We start from the raw sequence: 13,474 nt of genomic DNA on the forward strand, positions 1-13,474 counted from the left end.
GAGTTCATCTCCTCCCAACGATTTCCGCTCCCCCCTGGCTCCCAGCAGGATCCCTGTGTCTGCTGACAGCTATTAATAGACTGGGAGAAAGTGAGTTCTGTCTCCTGCAGTTTGCTGGGATGAATGGTAATTACCCTTAATTAGATTGGATTTGGTTCCACCCCCCTCCCCTGCCAATGGAGAGAGATGCTAACACTGAAATCAGCCCATCTGCTGCCTGTGATTGCTCTGTGGGAGTCGCGCTCAGCAGCCCTGGCAGGGGCTTATCTCACTGGGACATCTTACAGCACCTGCCCATGGCTGCTCAGTGCACTGAGGGAGGTAGTGCTTGCCTGCTGGAAGGTTGCAAATGTTGTCACCCTGGCCTTTAAAATGTGACACAGGAGCAGTCGGGGGTAAAAGCAAATAAGACCACAAGGAGCTGAGGACTCAAAGACCTTTTTCCTTTAAGAGCTCTAGAAAATTGGAAAGACACAAAAAATAGGAATTGCCCACCAGATCTGCCCAGTGCTCCCTGGAGCCTGGTGTCCCTACCATACCACATCAGAGCAGAGGTACATCTAGTTCAGTATCCCTGCCTCACTGCTGGGAAAGGTCGGCCCCACAGTTCATTTAGCCCAGTAGCCTGTCTCTGAGAGTGGCCGGCACCAGCTGCTTTAGGGGAAGGTGCACGAATCCTTGTAGTGGGCAATTAGAAGTTACCTGTCCATAGAGAAAGTTTCTTCCTACTTCCATCTGTTAGAGGTTAGTGCATACCCTGAAGCAGGAGGGTTTATAGCCGTATTGTATTTTATCCTAACTCTGGATAGTCTCATTATCCATCTAGGGTTAAAACTCTGAGCCACACCTTCCAGGAGGCTCAGCCCAGGAACAGATAGCTTCAAGCCACCTTTGCACCTCCCAGATTCTGGTCCCAACTGAGGCCTCCTCATATCCTGGTCTGCTCTTAATTTATGCAGATTTGAACAGCCTTCTGTGGGCCACTTTGCCAGCCCAGAACAGCCAGAGTGTTCCAGCCACTGACATGCCCCCGTGGGACCCCAGCCGTGACTTTGGCACACCTCTACTAAAGAGGCTATAAAAAGCAGGGGAGATATAGGGCCTTTATGTCCTATGCCATCTGCACTGGGGGCATTCTCATCTAGGTGTTTGCTGCCCATTTCCACCTGGTTGTAAAGCTCTGGATGTCTAATCCTTCAAGGGTGCACTCCGCTCTGCCCCTGCCTCAGTGTCTTTCGTCCCTAGCCACTGTCCTGCACTCCATCAGTTCCACTTCTCTTCACACCACATTGGTGAATCTGTCTTCCACCACAAGAATGGCCTCCCCTCCCCTCCCTCCAACCCCTCTTTGAGACTCTCTCCCCAACCCTCCTCCCATCCTTTCCCCCACACCACTGTGCCAAATACATGGGAATAATGACTGAAAACCACGCTGATTTTTCAGTCACCCAACAAAGCGGCTGTAACCTGATGTGAGAGCTAGAGGCATGAGTGACCCAGTGAGCTTATTTGGGGTGAACGTTGGCCTTCTCTGACGAGGCCCCTGGCTCAGTGTCCTCTCCGCTCATTTCAGTTGGAAACTCCTTGGGGCAGGGACCCTGAGCAACGTTTTCAGCCACTGATGGCGGAGGCTGGGTCCCACTGAAAATCAGTGACCAGCATCTATCGGACTGTCAGGCACCAAGCACCTAAATGGCACTGTAGAGTTACTATTAATAAGCCCCCCTGTTTAGATAAAAACTGCTGATTCACCTGGTCCTTTCAGTATTCCACTTCCTCTGGTTTGGGGGGTGTCACGGATTCCCGCACAGCTCTGGAACAGTCCCTAGGAGAACCCCTGCAGTGTGTCACACTCTCTCACTGGGGTAAGCTCTTTTGCTTCACCGCCTCTTGGGACCCAAACTCAGAGCCGTCAGCATCCCTGCTTCATGCTGTGAGCTCCCTGCAGCGAGTCCACCTGGCCTGGACACCAGAGGGAGACTTACACACCCAAAGGGAGCAATGCGCCCCCAGTTTCCTTAATCTGGAGTGACTCGCAGCCAGCGTTGTAAAAGCAGGAGAGTTTATTAGCTGCCTGGAACACAACATAGAAAGTCCTTCATTAACATAGAGAATGGAAAGTTATAGCAAAGTCCATCTGGGTCGGTCCAGAGCCCACTGACCCCTCAGTAGTCCTGGTCCAGAAGCTTCCCTGCTTCCAGCAGCCCCACACTTACCCACCTACCTGGCCCCTCCTGAGTCCTTTGTTCTTGTTCCTGGGAAACCTTGTCACCTGGACATCCTCCTTAGCCCTCTTTGTTCTCCATCTGGTCAAGACCAGCTGGCTTCCTGCAGAGGGTGGGCCATCCATGGTCATTAGTTGCAAGGTGCCAAATGTCCAGGCACTTGTCTTCTGGGACTCTCCCTGGGCATGCACCCAGGCCCCAGACAGCCAGGTGTCAGTCACACCTGGATCTCTGCAAAGGGTAAACAACCTTTCCCCCGACTTAGTTAACCATGCAGCACATAGGGGAAACTGAGGCGCACACAGTATTCATGCAAAACATTATGAAAAATTCCCACTTTATCACAGAGCGGTCCGCCCCCCGCCCCAAGTTGCATTTCCAGGGTCCTTAACATGAACACAAGTTCTTTGCCCCTTCACAATCTCCCCTGCTGCTTCCCGAGCTGAGGCCAGCATGTTCTGTCAGTCACTCTGGAATCATCTCCACTGAAATCAGCCTGATATCACACAGAAGAGGGTACTGAGCCCAGCTGGAGAGGCTTCAAAGAGGCAAAGTACCTGCTTTCATGCCAAGGGCCCTGGTAATAAAGAACAAGGAGACAGCAATGGAGAGAACCCTGTCTCATTCATGAGCCAAACTGTCTCTCATTCACATGGATTAGATAGTCTCCCAGCATGGCTCAGTTCAGTGGTTCTCAAGCTTTTCCATATCAGGACCCCCTTTCCACACTGACAACCCTCAAATCCCCTTCCCATCTAGTTTGGATCAAGCCAGAACCCTCATCCCATGTAGCAAGATGGGAAGGGCAGGTCCCATGCCCCTAATGGCTGGTTTCATGGCACTGTCTCCTTCATTACAAGGTCTCCAGGCGGAGAACCCATGGGTTAGACAGTCACTTTATTTTTAAAGGTAATTTGTCAGATTTTTGTTAATTTCATAAGGATTTCTTTTTCTATATAAAAGATAAAAGTAGCCGGGCTGGGACGATCCATGCTCAGGGATCTCTCTGGTCCTGCTCTCACTGATTTGCTCTCTGATCACTCTCAGAGATCTGATGTCAGGGCTCTCCCTCTCCATTTCTCTCCCTGCTCCTGGGGATCTACTCTCAGTCTTTGCTCTCTCTCAATTTCTCTCCCTGCTGGCAGGGCTCTCCCTCTTTCTCTGTCCTCCATTCTGGGTTCTCAGGGCTCTCATTACTGCCAGGGCAGAAAGGTCAGGCCCCTCTCCTCCCTGTCACCAGCCTGTCTGAGTAGGAGACTATGTTCCCTTCTACCAGAACACCAATTAAAAATGAAATGAACTAGACTCCAACATGTGCTGGGCTGGGCTCCCACCTCCCTTCTTCTGAACCCCCAGGAAAGAGGATGAAGAAACAGCTTTTGGCTGGTTTGGTTGCTAATTTAGGGATGTGGAGACTTCCCCAGTCTCTTGACCTGGGGGCAACGGAAATCAAACAGTGGAGGCTGGCAGAAGCCAAGACAAATGGCTGCCAGGTAGGAAAGGGCCTAGACAGAAGCAGACCCTTGGGCTATATTATAATTAATAATTGTGCAGCACATACAATATGACTGCAGCCCCCCGTGTCTTCTCTCATCTCACCCCACATCAACTCCCATCCTCATCCCTAGCCCTTTCCTAACTAGTTACAAAACTTGCTCAGATACAGTCACATACAACCTTTTGCTGGCTTCTCCACCACATGGCGCTATGCTTCATGCTTAACGAGCTTCTTCCAGGTGGGAGACCCCAATCCCATTTCTTTGAATTAGAAATGAGAAGAATAAAACATTCCAAAAACGAACCAATGAGCCTGAGAGTCAGAGCTTCTGAGCTCCACCCACTTCCAGCAAGGAGGTTTGTCAGGTCTCAGATCCCTAGGAGGAGGGTAGTTTTGGGGTCAAGCCACTGGACTTGGCCTTAGGAGCCCTGCACTGAATCCCCAGCATTGCCACAGCCCTTCAAGTGCGCAAGTCATGTGATCATTCTGCGCCCCAGTTTCCCATTTATAAAATAGGGATAATAATACTTCCTGTATCTGTCTTGTCTACATTGTGAGCTGTTCAGGATAGGGACCGTCTCCTGCTCCATATACAATGTACAGCACCTCACACAATGGGGGCCTGATCTCGATTGGGGCCTGTAAGTGCTACTATGATAATAAAATCATATTAATAAAGACAAAAATGAAAGAAATAGATTGCACTGTAGAGGCATTTTTCCTGATATATTTTTCCTGCCTCTATTTTCTCTGAATTTATTTCATCTCCTTATTTCTAGAGGGCCCCTTGGACCACTCTAAACAATCCCTTCTTCAATCACCGTGGCAGGCTCTTATGTCCCCACCCATGTAACCCACAAAATTAACAATCCTGCTTTGCACTTACATAGCAACAGCACCTTGCTTTATAAGAGAGGATGGTACGACGGGCTGCATTTTACAGATGAAAAAACTGAGCCATGGCGAAATGAAGTAACTTACCCAAGGTCACACTAAGGAATAGTCCTGATTACCCGTCTGCAGCTGTAGTCACTACATCCTGTTCCTTCCTGATGTTGGGAAAAAATTGTACGAGTCTTGACTCCCAGGATCTACTAACTAGACCATGCTGCTCCCTGCTTTTCCAGCACAGGAGAGGGTGAGCAGTCTGTTTCCAGATTAGAAGGAGCCTGTGCACCTCCGAGTGAGAACCGTGGGCACTGCGCTTTGGAATCCTCCCATGGTTTCTCCACATCCTCGACAAGCTCTGGCACCTTCCATTGCCTGGCCTATGGTGCCTGGGGCCTGGCTGCCTCCTCACTGCTCTTCCAGCTCTGTGAGGTGAGATGGTGAAAACATGCCTCCAGGAGAGAGAATGGGAGAGTGGAACAGTAACTGTCAGCATGGGGAAACTGCCCAGAGATCGGGCCGTCCGGGGAAGGGAGAGATAAAAAACTTTTCCCAGGCCATTGATCAGACAATGCCAGCCCTGAGAGCCCTGTCACTTGGCCTCTTGGCATCTGATAGGCTTCTTCCTCTCTCTTCTCCTCTGTTCCCATTGTCCTCTATCCCCAGGTCCCTCTGCCTGCATGCTGCTACCTGGCTTTGTGCTCCTCTGCTGTTTGTGTCTCAGAGTAGCAAGCACAGGCTGCAGCTGGGCAAGCTTTCCATGTACTGAGAACTTGCTCAGGTGTCTCAGCTTTGCGCTGGGGGTGCCCCTCAGTGCAGAGAGGGGAGTACGATTTCTATGTCCCCATCCCGGCCTGGGCTTCCCCACTGAGGCTTTCAACCAGGGGGACAGTTACCATCCACTGTGATGCGGGCTTTTGGGAGTGCCATGCACACCTATCCACTGGATTCTGCCACAGGCTACTGAGGGGCTCAGGAGTGACCTGTGCTGGATCTGGAGTGGGGACCTAGCTGCATAAGGCTGTCCCCAGGCCTTTAAGCGCTCTTGAGCCTCACCTGTTTTAAACTGGGCTTTCCTCTACGGAGTATTTCGGGTTCATTTAGACAGTCAGACCTTTGGGCAACTGCTGGATTGGACTGATTTACTGCCAAACATGAGAATCTGGCTCTTGCAGGGGGGAGAGTTTCCTCCTGACAGATGCCTCCAAGGGTAGGAATGGCTGCTCCCCTGCGCTATCCAGGAAAGCATCATCTGGATGGAGTTGGATCCGGCTGCTGAGTATATCCTGGGCATGTCTGTTTCAGACAGCAGTGTCTGTGAGGAGCATTTAAGCAGCTCACACTCCCACTATCCTAACAACATGCTGTTTCTCCTTCTCTCATGCTCTTCAGCTCTGTTGCAATAACCCCATTAGCATGGGGCGTTATACAAGGGGCAACAAAGTTAATCCATCAAGTGTGTGAGAGAGAGATTGTGATCTTCTTGCTGCCAGTGCAAATCTGGAGTAACACAGCACCCCTGTGGGAGCCTGAGGAACAGAGGAGCCAGAACTTGTCCAAGGCCACTCTGGAGGAGAGTTGGGATTACAAAGCAAAAGGCTACACAGTGAGTCCATGGCAGGACTGAGATCTGAACCTAGGAGTCCTAAGTCCAGTGCTTTGCCTGGAAGGCCTGAGGCCTTCCTCTCTTTCCACTGCACCTCACATGTTAGCTGTTTAAACTGCCCAGTATAGTGGAAGCCATTGCATGCTGTGGGTTGTGCCAGGTGAATTGCACTGTCTCCTCAGGGGAACCCCCACCACACACCTCAGATACCCTGTCCCGCTCCCCATGTCTCCTTAGGGAAATGCCCATCACACACCTCAGATACCCTGTCCCACTCCCCAAGTCTCCTCAGGAGAACCCCCACCACACAGCTCACATACTCTGACCCTCTCCCCATGTCTCCTCGAGGGAACCCCAACACACATCTCAGATACCTTACCCCTCTCCCCATGTCTCCTCAGGAGAACCCCCACCACACACCTCAGATACTCTGTTCCGCTCCCCATATCTCCTCAGGGGAACCCCCAAGACACATCTCAGATACCCCGCCCCTCTCCGTATGTCTCCTCAGGGGAACTCCCAACACACATATCAGCTATCCTGTCCTCTCCCCATGTCTCCTCAGGGGAAGCCCCAACACTCATCTCAGATACTCAGCCCCGTCCCTATGTCTCCTCAGGGGAACCGCAACTCACATCTCCTATACATCTGCCTTGTCCCCATGTCTCCTCAGGGGAACCCCCACCACACACCTCAGATAGCCTGCCCCTCTCCCCATGTCTCCTCAGGGGAGCCCCAACACACATCTCAGATACCTTGCCCCTCTCTCCATGTCTCCTCAGGGGAACCCCCAACTCACATCTCATATATCTCTGCCCTGTCCCCATGTCTCCTCAGGGGAACCCCCAAGACACATCTCAGATACCCCGCCCCTCTCCGTATGTCTCCTCAGGGGAACTCCCAACACACATATCAGCTATCCTGCCCTCTCCCCATGTCTCCTCAGGGGAACCCCCAACACTCATCTCAGATACTCTGCCCCGTCCCTATGTCTCCTCAGGGGAACCCCCACCACACACCTCAGATACCCTGTCCCGTTCCCCATGTCTCCTCGGGGGAACCCCAACACACATCTCAGATACCTTACCCCTCTCCCCATGTCTCCTCAGGGGAACCCCCACCACACACCTCAGATACCCTGTCCCGCTCCCCATATCTCCTCAGGGAAATGCCCATCACACACCTCAGATACCCTGTCCCACTCTCCAGGTCTCCTCAGGGGAACCCCCACCATACAGCTCACATACTCTGACCCTCTCCCCATGTCTCCTCGGGGGAACCCCAACACACATCTCAGATACCTTACCCCTCTCCCCATGTCTCCTCAGGAGAACCCCCACCACACACCTCAGATACCCTGTCCCGCTCCCCATGTCTCCTCAGGGAAATGCCCACCACACACCTCAGATACCCTGTCCCACTCCCCAAGTCTCCTCAGGGGAACCGCAATTCACATCTCATATACATCTGCCCTGTCCCCATGTCTCCTCAGGGGAACCCCAACACACATCTCAGATACCTTGCCCCTCTACCCATGTCTCCTCAGGGAAACCCCCAACTCACATCTCATATACCTCTGCCCTGTCCCCATGTCTCCTCAGGGGAACCCCCAAGACACATCTCAGATACCCCGCCCCTCTCCGTATGTCTCCTCAGGGGAACTCCCAACACACATATCAGCTATCCTGTCCTCTCCCCATGTCTCCTCAGGGGAAGCCCCAACACTCATCTCAGATACTCTGCCCTGTCCCTATGTCTCCTCAGGGGAACCCCCAATACACATCTCAGATACCCGGTCCCGCTCCCCATGTCTCCTCAGGGAAATGCCCACCACACACCTCAGATACCCTGTCCCACTCCCCAAGTCTCCTCAGGGGAACCCCCACCATACAGCTCACATACTCTAACCCTCTCCCCATGTCTCCTCAGGGGAACCCCAACACACATCTCAGATACCTTACCCCTCTCCCCATGTCTCCTCAGGGGAACCCCCACCCCACACCTCAGATACCTTGCCCCTCTCCCCATGTCTCCTCAGGGGAACTCCCAACACACATCTCAGCTATCCTGCCCTCTCCCCATGTCTCCTCAAGGGAACCCCCAACACTCATCTCAGATACCCTGCCCCTGTCCCTATGTCTCCTCAGGGGAACCCCCAACACACATCTCAGATACCCTGTCCCATTCCCCATGTCTCCTCGGGGGAACCCCAACACACATCTCAGATACCCTGCCTTGCTCCCCATGTCTCCTCAGGGGAACCTCAACACATATCTCAGATACCCTGTCCCATGCCCCATTTCTCTTCAGGGGAACCCCACCACACACCTCAGATACCCTGTCCCGCCCCCATGACTCCTCAGGGGAACCCCCCAAACACAGCTCAGATACCCTGTCCTGCTCCCCATGTCTCCTCAGGGGAACCCCCACCATACATCTCACATACTTTGACCCTCTCCCCATGTCTCCTTGGGGGAACCCCGAACACACATCTCTGATACCCTGCTCCCTCCCTATGTCTCCTCAGGGGAACCCCCAACACACATCTCAGATACCCTGTCCCATTCCCCATGTCTCCTCGGGGGAACCCCAACACACATCTCAGATACCCTGCCTTGCTCCCCATGTCTCCTCAGGTTAACCCCACCACATACCTCAGATACTCCGCCCCTCTCCCCATGTCTCCTCAGGGGAACCCCCACCACACATCTCAGATACCCCGCCCCTCTCCCAGTGTCTCCTCGGGAGGATGACCCCATGCACCCCACTCCTCCTGTGCAGGCCTTCCATCTGGAGCACTACAGAAGCAGCATCACTAACCCTAAGCACTGAAACACTGCAAGTCAGGCCCCCAAAATCATGGGATTGGCTCTGAAATCATGGGATTTAAAAAAAATAGTAAAAGTTGTCTTTTTTCTTAGCTACCTGGTTTCTGAGTCTTTGGGACCCCCGCAAGTCTACTTTCAAGTTCTTCTCTGCAACCATCAGGGCTATACACTGGCTGTTTTCCTGAGAGCTGAGATCCTGGCCTCTCCGTGAGAATCTACTGACTCCAAGAGTTGGGCAACATTGCAGAAGGATTTCCGCCTTCAGCTATTCCCCTCCCCTTCTGCCAGCGCAGAGTTGGGGCCTCTCCCTATCTTTTTCCCCGGATCTCTGCTGGGCATCTCAAGGCATCTCCTTCCCTTTCAGGCTCTGGGCCAGCACATCATGGTACCTGCACTCCTTTCTCTTGGGGCGGGGTGGGGCGGTGTTGGGGGGACCCTTGTGCTGCCATGTGACTAAGGGAATCCCCAGCTGGATTCCTGAGGGCATCTGCACCCCTGTGATACATGGGAGGTGATGCCAGGGGACTGTGCAACACACTGGCACCACGCTCCTTTTCCCTGTGGGGAGGGGCGAGGAAGAACCATCTCTGTGTTAGAAATGCCCAGACTGGTGGATTCATTCTATGGCACCCTCCTTCCCTGGGGGGCACCTCACCTGGCCACCTGGGAATTCCTGCTGTCAGGAACAGAGGCTGAGGCCTCTTCATGCTCCAGCTGGGGCTGTCCCTCCCTCACCTTCTCCATTTCTGAGCCCTGCTTTGCTATGACCCCTCTGGCTGGGGTCCAAAGGGAGCTGGACCAACAGAACAGGAAGAGAGAGAAGGCATGCGAGAGAACAGAGAGTGGAGGGAAAGGTGATCCTTTCCTCCCCCTTCTCTTGGCCCCTCTCTGTCCCCTTCCCCAGAGGGGGCTGGGCTGGTAACCCTTGGAGGTGTGCTGACGTGGCTGATGAGACAGTGGTAGAGGTGTGGGATCTGGGGCAGAGGAGATGGTGCCCCCCCATTAGCAGGCCCCTGGCACCATCAGTGTCCCTGTGCAGCATGTGCACTTGGTGGGGAGAGTTCAGCCAGGAGGAGAGTCTAGCCCAGGGTGATCAGATGAGGCAGGGAGGCAGCTTTGTCCATCCCAGCAAGGACAATGGCAGTGAGGTCAGCGTGGCGAGAGGCGGACACTGATGGGATATGACAGCCCTGAAGCTGGTGCTACAATGCCTGCTGAATTGACACTGCCTTTTTGTGCCCTGTTCCCTGCGCACCTCGGCCCTCTTGACAGTGGAAGAGACCAGCACTGAAAGGCCCAGGGAGCCTGCCAGCAATGCATCAATGTCCTGTCAGAGAGACTTCCCATGACAGATCTGCCTCCCACTGCTTCTTTAATCAGCTCCCTGCTCCGTGGTCCTCTGCCGGCCCAACCGGCACTGCACCCAGGTGCTGGGACAGGGAAGAGCTCCCAGCCTCTCCCAGCCTCCCTCCAGAAGGCAGGAGGGATGGAAAAGCCTAAGCCCAGAACAGAAGCACATGTGCAAGCTGCCCACTGAGACAGGCACCAGATGGACTAGCCCAGCCACTTCAGCATGCCAGGGCTTGTCTGGGCATTTCTAATGTGCCCGTTAACATGCCAGGAACCAAGCCAGCTTCTGGAAGCACCAGGATTCCCCCCTCCCCAATACAGTAGTCCTGGGACCCAGACTCCCAGCATACGCATGGCAGGATCCCTCTCCTAGGATTCAGCAGGGGCTGCACCCCACTCCAGAGCAGAACTGGCAGTAGATGGGATGCTTGCCAGCCTTCTCAAGGGTGGCTCTAGCAATATCCTGCAGCTCTGACTGTGTCCGGATAATGGGCCCAAGCAGGGCCCAAGCAGGCCAAGCCCAGACCAGTCAGTGGTGTGTCCCCTTGGACTCTGCCTGGAACTCCGAGCAGCTCCCCAGTCCTGCCCACTTCAGCTGGGAGTGTGAATTGTCCCGAGGAGGCAGCTGGCACCAGTGGCCTTGGAGTGGGGTCTGAGTTCCATACGCAGTCCTAGACACTAGAGAGGGGGAAGCCCCGTTAGCCTAGCTGGGGCCTATATCCTGGGGCGCGGGGCAGGACTGCTCCTTATCCAGTTCAATTTGAAATAACTCCAGTGCTGGGGCTCCCATCCCCTCCCCGAGAAGATGATTCCCCAGCCTCCTGGGGCATACTGCTAGGGAAGGGCACCTGATTCCCAGGGAAGGTAGGTGGGGGGAGCCCATCGTGTCCCTCTCCTCCGTCCCACCCCCCTTCCCACCCTGTTCCTATCCAGCCCCCCAGCCCCAACATGTGCCTCCGGCTGGATTCATGCACAGCAGGTTGTGGTGATGTGTAGGGGCGGCTTGCTAAGGCGGGGTCTTCTGAAAACAGGTCTCAGGGCTGGGTTCAGAGCTGTCCTCCCAGGAGAGCCAATGTCAAAGCAATGAGGACCCACTCAGTGGAACGAACAGGCCGCTCATTTCAACAGACAACAGGAATGGCTTTTCTAGCGACGTGCACCAAGCCTGTGGAACTCACTGCTGTTGGATACAGTCAAGGCAAAGAGCTCAGCACAATTCAAAGGATTAGGCCTTGCTATGAATGAGAATAGTGTCTCCGTCTAGTTAGTGCACCCAGCCCTCCAGTAGCTGCAGTTATACCCAAATAAAATCACTGGGGCTCTCAACTTCCGGACACACACTTACCACCAGCTGCGGGCTTATGGAAGTAATTCCCCTATAACTGAGAAGTCACAAATAAGTGTCTGCTGGGGGGGATACGCCGTTCTCTGAACTATTAGGTATCAGCTACTGCCAGAAACAGGATACTGTGCTAGGACACACACACACATTTGCTCTGGTGCAGCAGGAAATGGATTATTAATTATTATTTTTATTATTATTATTCCTCGAGAGGCACCTGGACCAAAGTCAGGGTCTCATTGAGCCAGGTGCTGTACAAACACACAGCAAGAAGCAGGCACTGTGAAGCGCAGACTATATGGAATATATGTGTGCTCTAGAGCAGTAGGCACTGGAAAGCCAAACTAGAAGGACTGGATCTGTTTCATCATTGCAGGGGCACTGGATTAAATAACTCCTGGGCCTGTTCAGTCCAGGAACAACCAGGGGTGGGTTACCTGGCTAGAGGGACCTCTGGGCTTTCCACGTGAAGGGAACCAGATGGATCTCTGGACCATTCCAGGCTGGCCATTCCTAAGTTTCTAACAAGGAAGAGAGAAAACAAAAAGTGGAAATAAAGTGGCCAGGAAGTGGGAAATGTCAGCGATGCCTCCGTCAGTGCTGCAGCGCGGGTGCACAGGCAAGCAGGCAGCCTCTTAATTATTGATACCGCTTAGAAAATAAATGCAGAGACAGAGAGGAGAGAGCTGCTTCCAGACAAGGGAGGGAAACCGAGAACTCCAGTGCTTTAAAGGTCAATTGGTTTTGCATCTCTTTCCCCGCGTCTTCATAAAACTCAGTGATATTTGAGTTAATGGATTATCTTCCATGTGCAGCCTCCGTCTGCACCTGCCCGAGTCCCAGAAGGGATAGTGGTGGAGGGGGGACGGCGCAGGAGGGAGGGAGGGAGGGAGCAGTCACCGAAATGTGGGACAAATGAGCAAACGAGGAAACAACAAAATTAGTGGAGCAGCAAATTCCAAGCCAAGTGGAAATAATTCCTCTCCATGTGAAAATAAGGTCCATGTCATTTCTGATTTGCCCCCCTCTTCCTGGCCAGTGTCTGGGGCCCAGAGTTGGAAGTCTCTGCTGAAAAGCAGGAGAGAGAGGAGCGAAATCAAGAGAGCACTGGGGGTTGGGGGATAGTAAGGTGACCTGGTACACCTACACCAGGGAAGCTTCTTAGTTCAACTGGTGCAGCCACCTCGGGTGGATACAGGCACCTTAGTTCAATTTAGTCTAAATGGGTAAACACCCCACTACAGCTAAATTGACAGGAGGTACTTTTAAATGGAGGTAAGTCCCCAACCCAACATTGTTAAATCAATACACCGTGTGGAAACCATCCTGGCATCGTTACAATGCCAGAGGTATAAGAGAGGGAGCCAGGGCTCCCCGGTGTACGTGTGTGAGACTGTCATGTGAGCCCACGTGCATGTGTCCAAGCACAGGAGAGAGTACCTGTGTGTGCATGAGCGGGCGACTCCATGTGTATGTACAGGCGTGAGTCAATGTGAGAGTGTGCTAGGAGTGTGTATGAAAGTGCACGGGCATGCGAAAGACTGAAGGAGAGTGTATATGTGTGCAAGAGTCTGTGCAAATGTTCAGCTGTCTGAGTGTGAAAGTCCAAGTGTGCAGGTGCATACGTGTGAAGCCCCGTGGTGGGTTAGATAGCACAGCCACGGCTGCCTTAAAGCCCAGTACACAGACAGACTGCTCCATGAGTGGCAATATGTGGAGCTGCCTGTCCAAGCGTGT

Source organism: Caretta caretta, chromosome 3 (genome assembly GCF_965140235.1).
Source record: "Caretta caretta isolate rCarCar2 chromosome 3, rCarCar1.hap1, whole genome shotgun sequence".
Taxonomy (NCBI): domain Eukaryota; kingdom Metazoa; phylum Chordata; order Testudines; family Cheloniidae; genus Caretta; species Caretta caretta.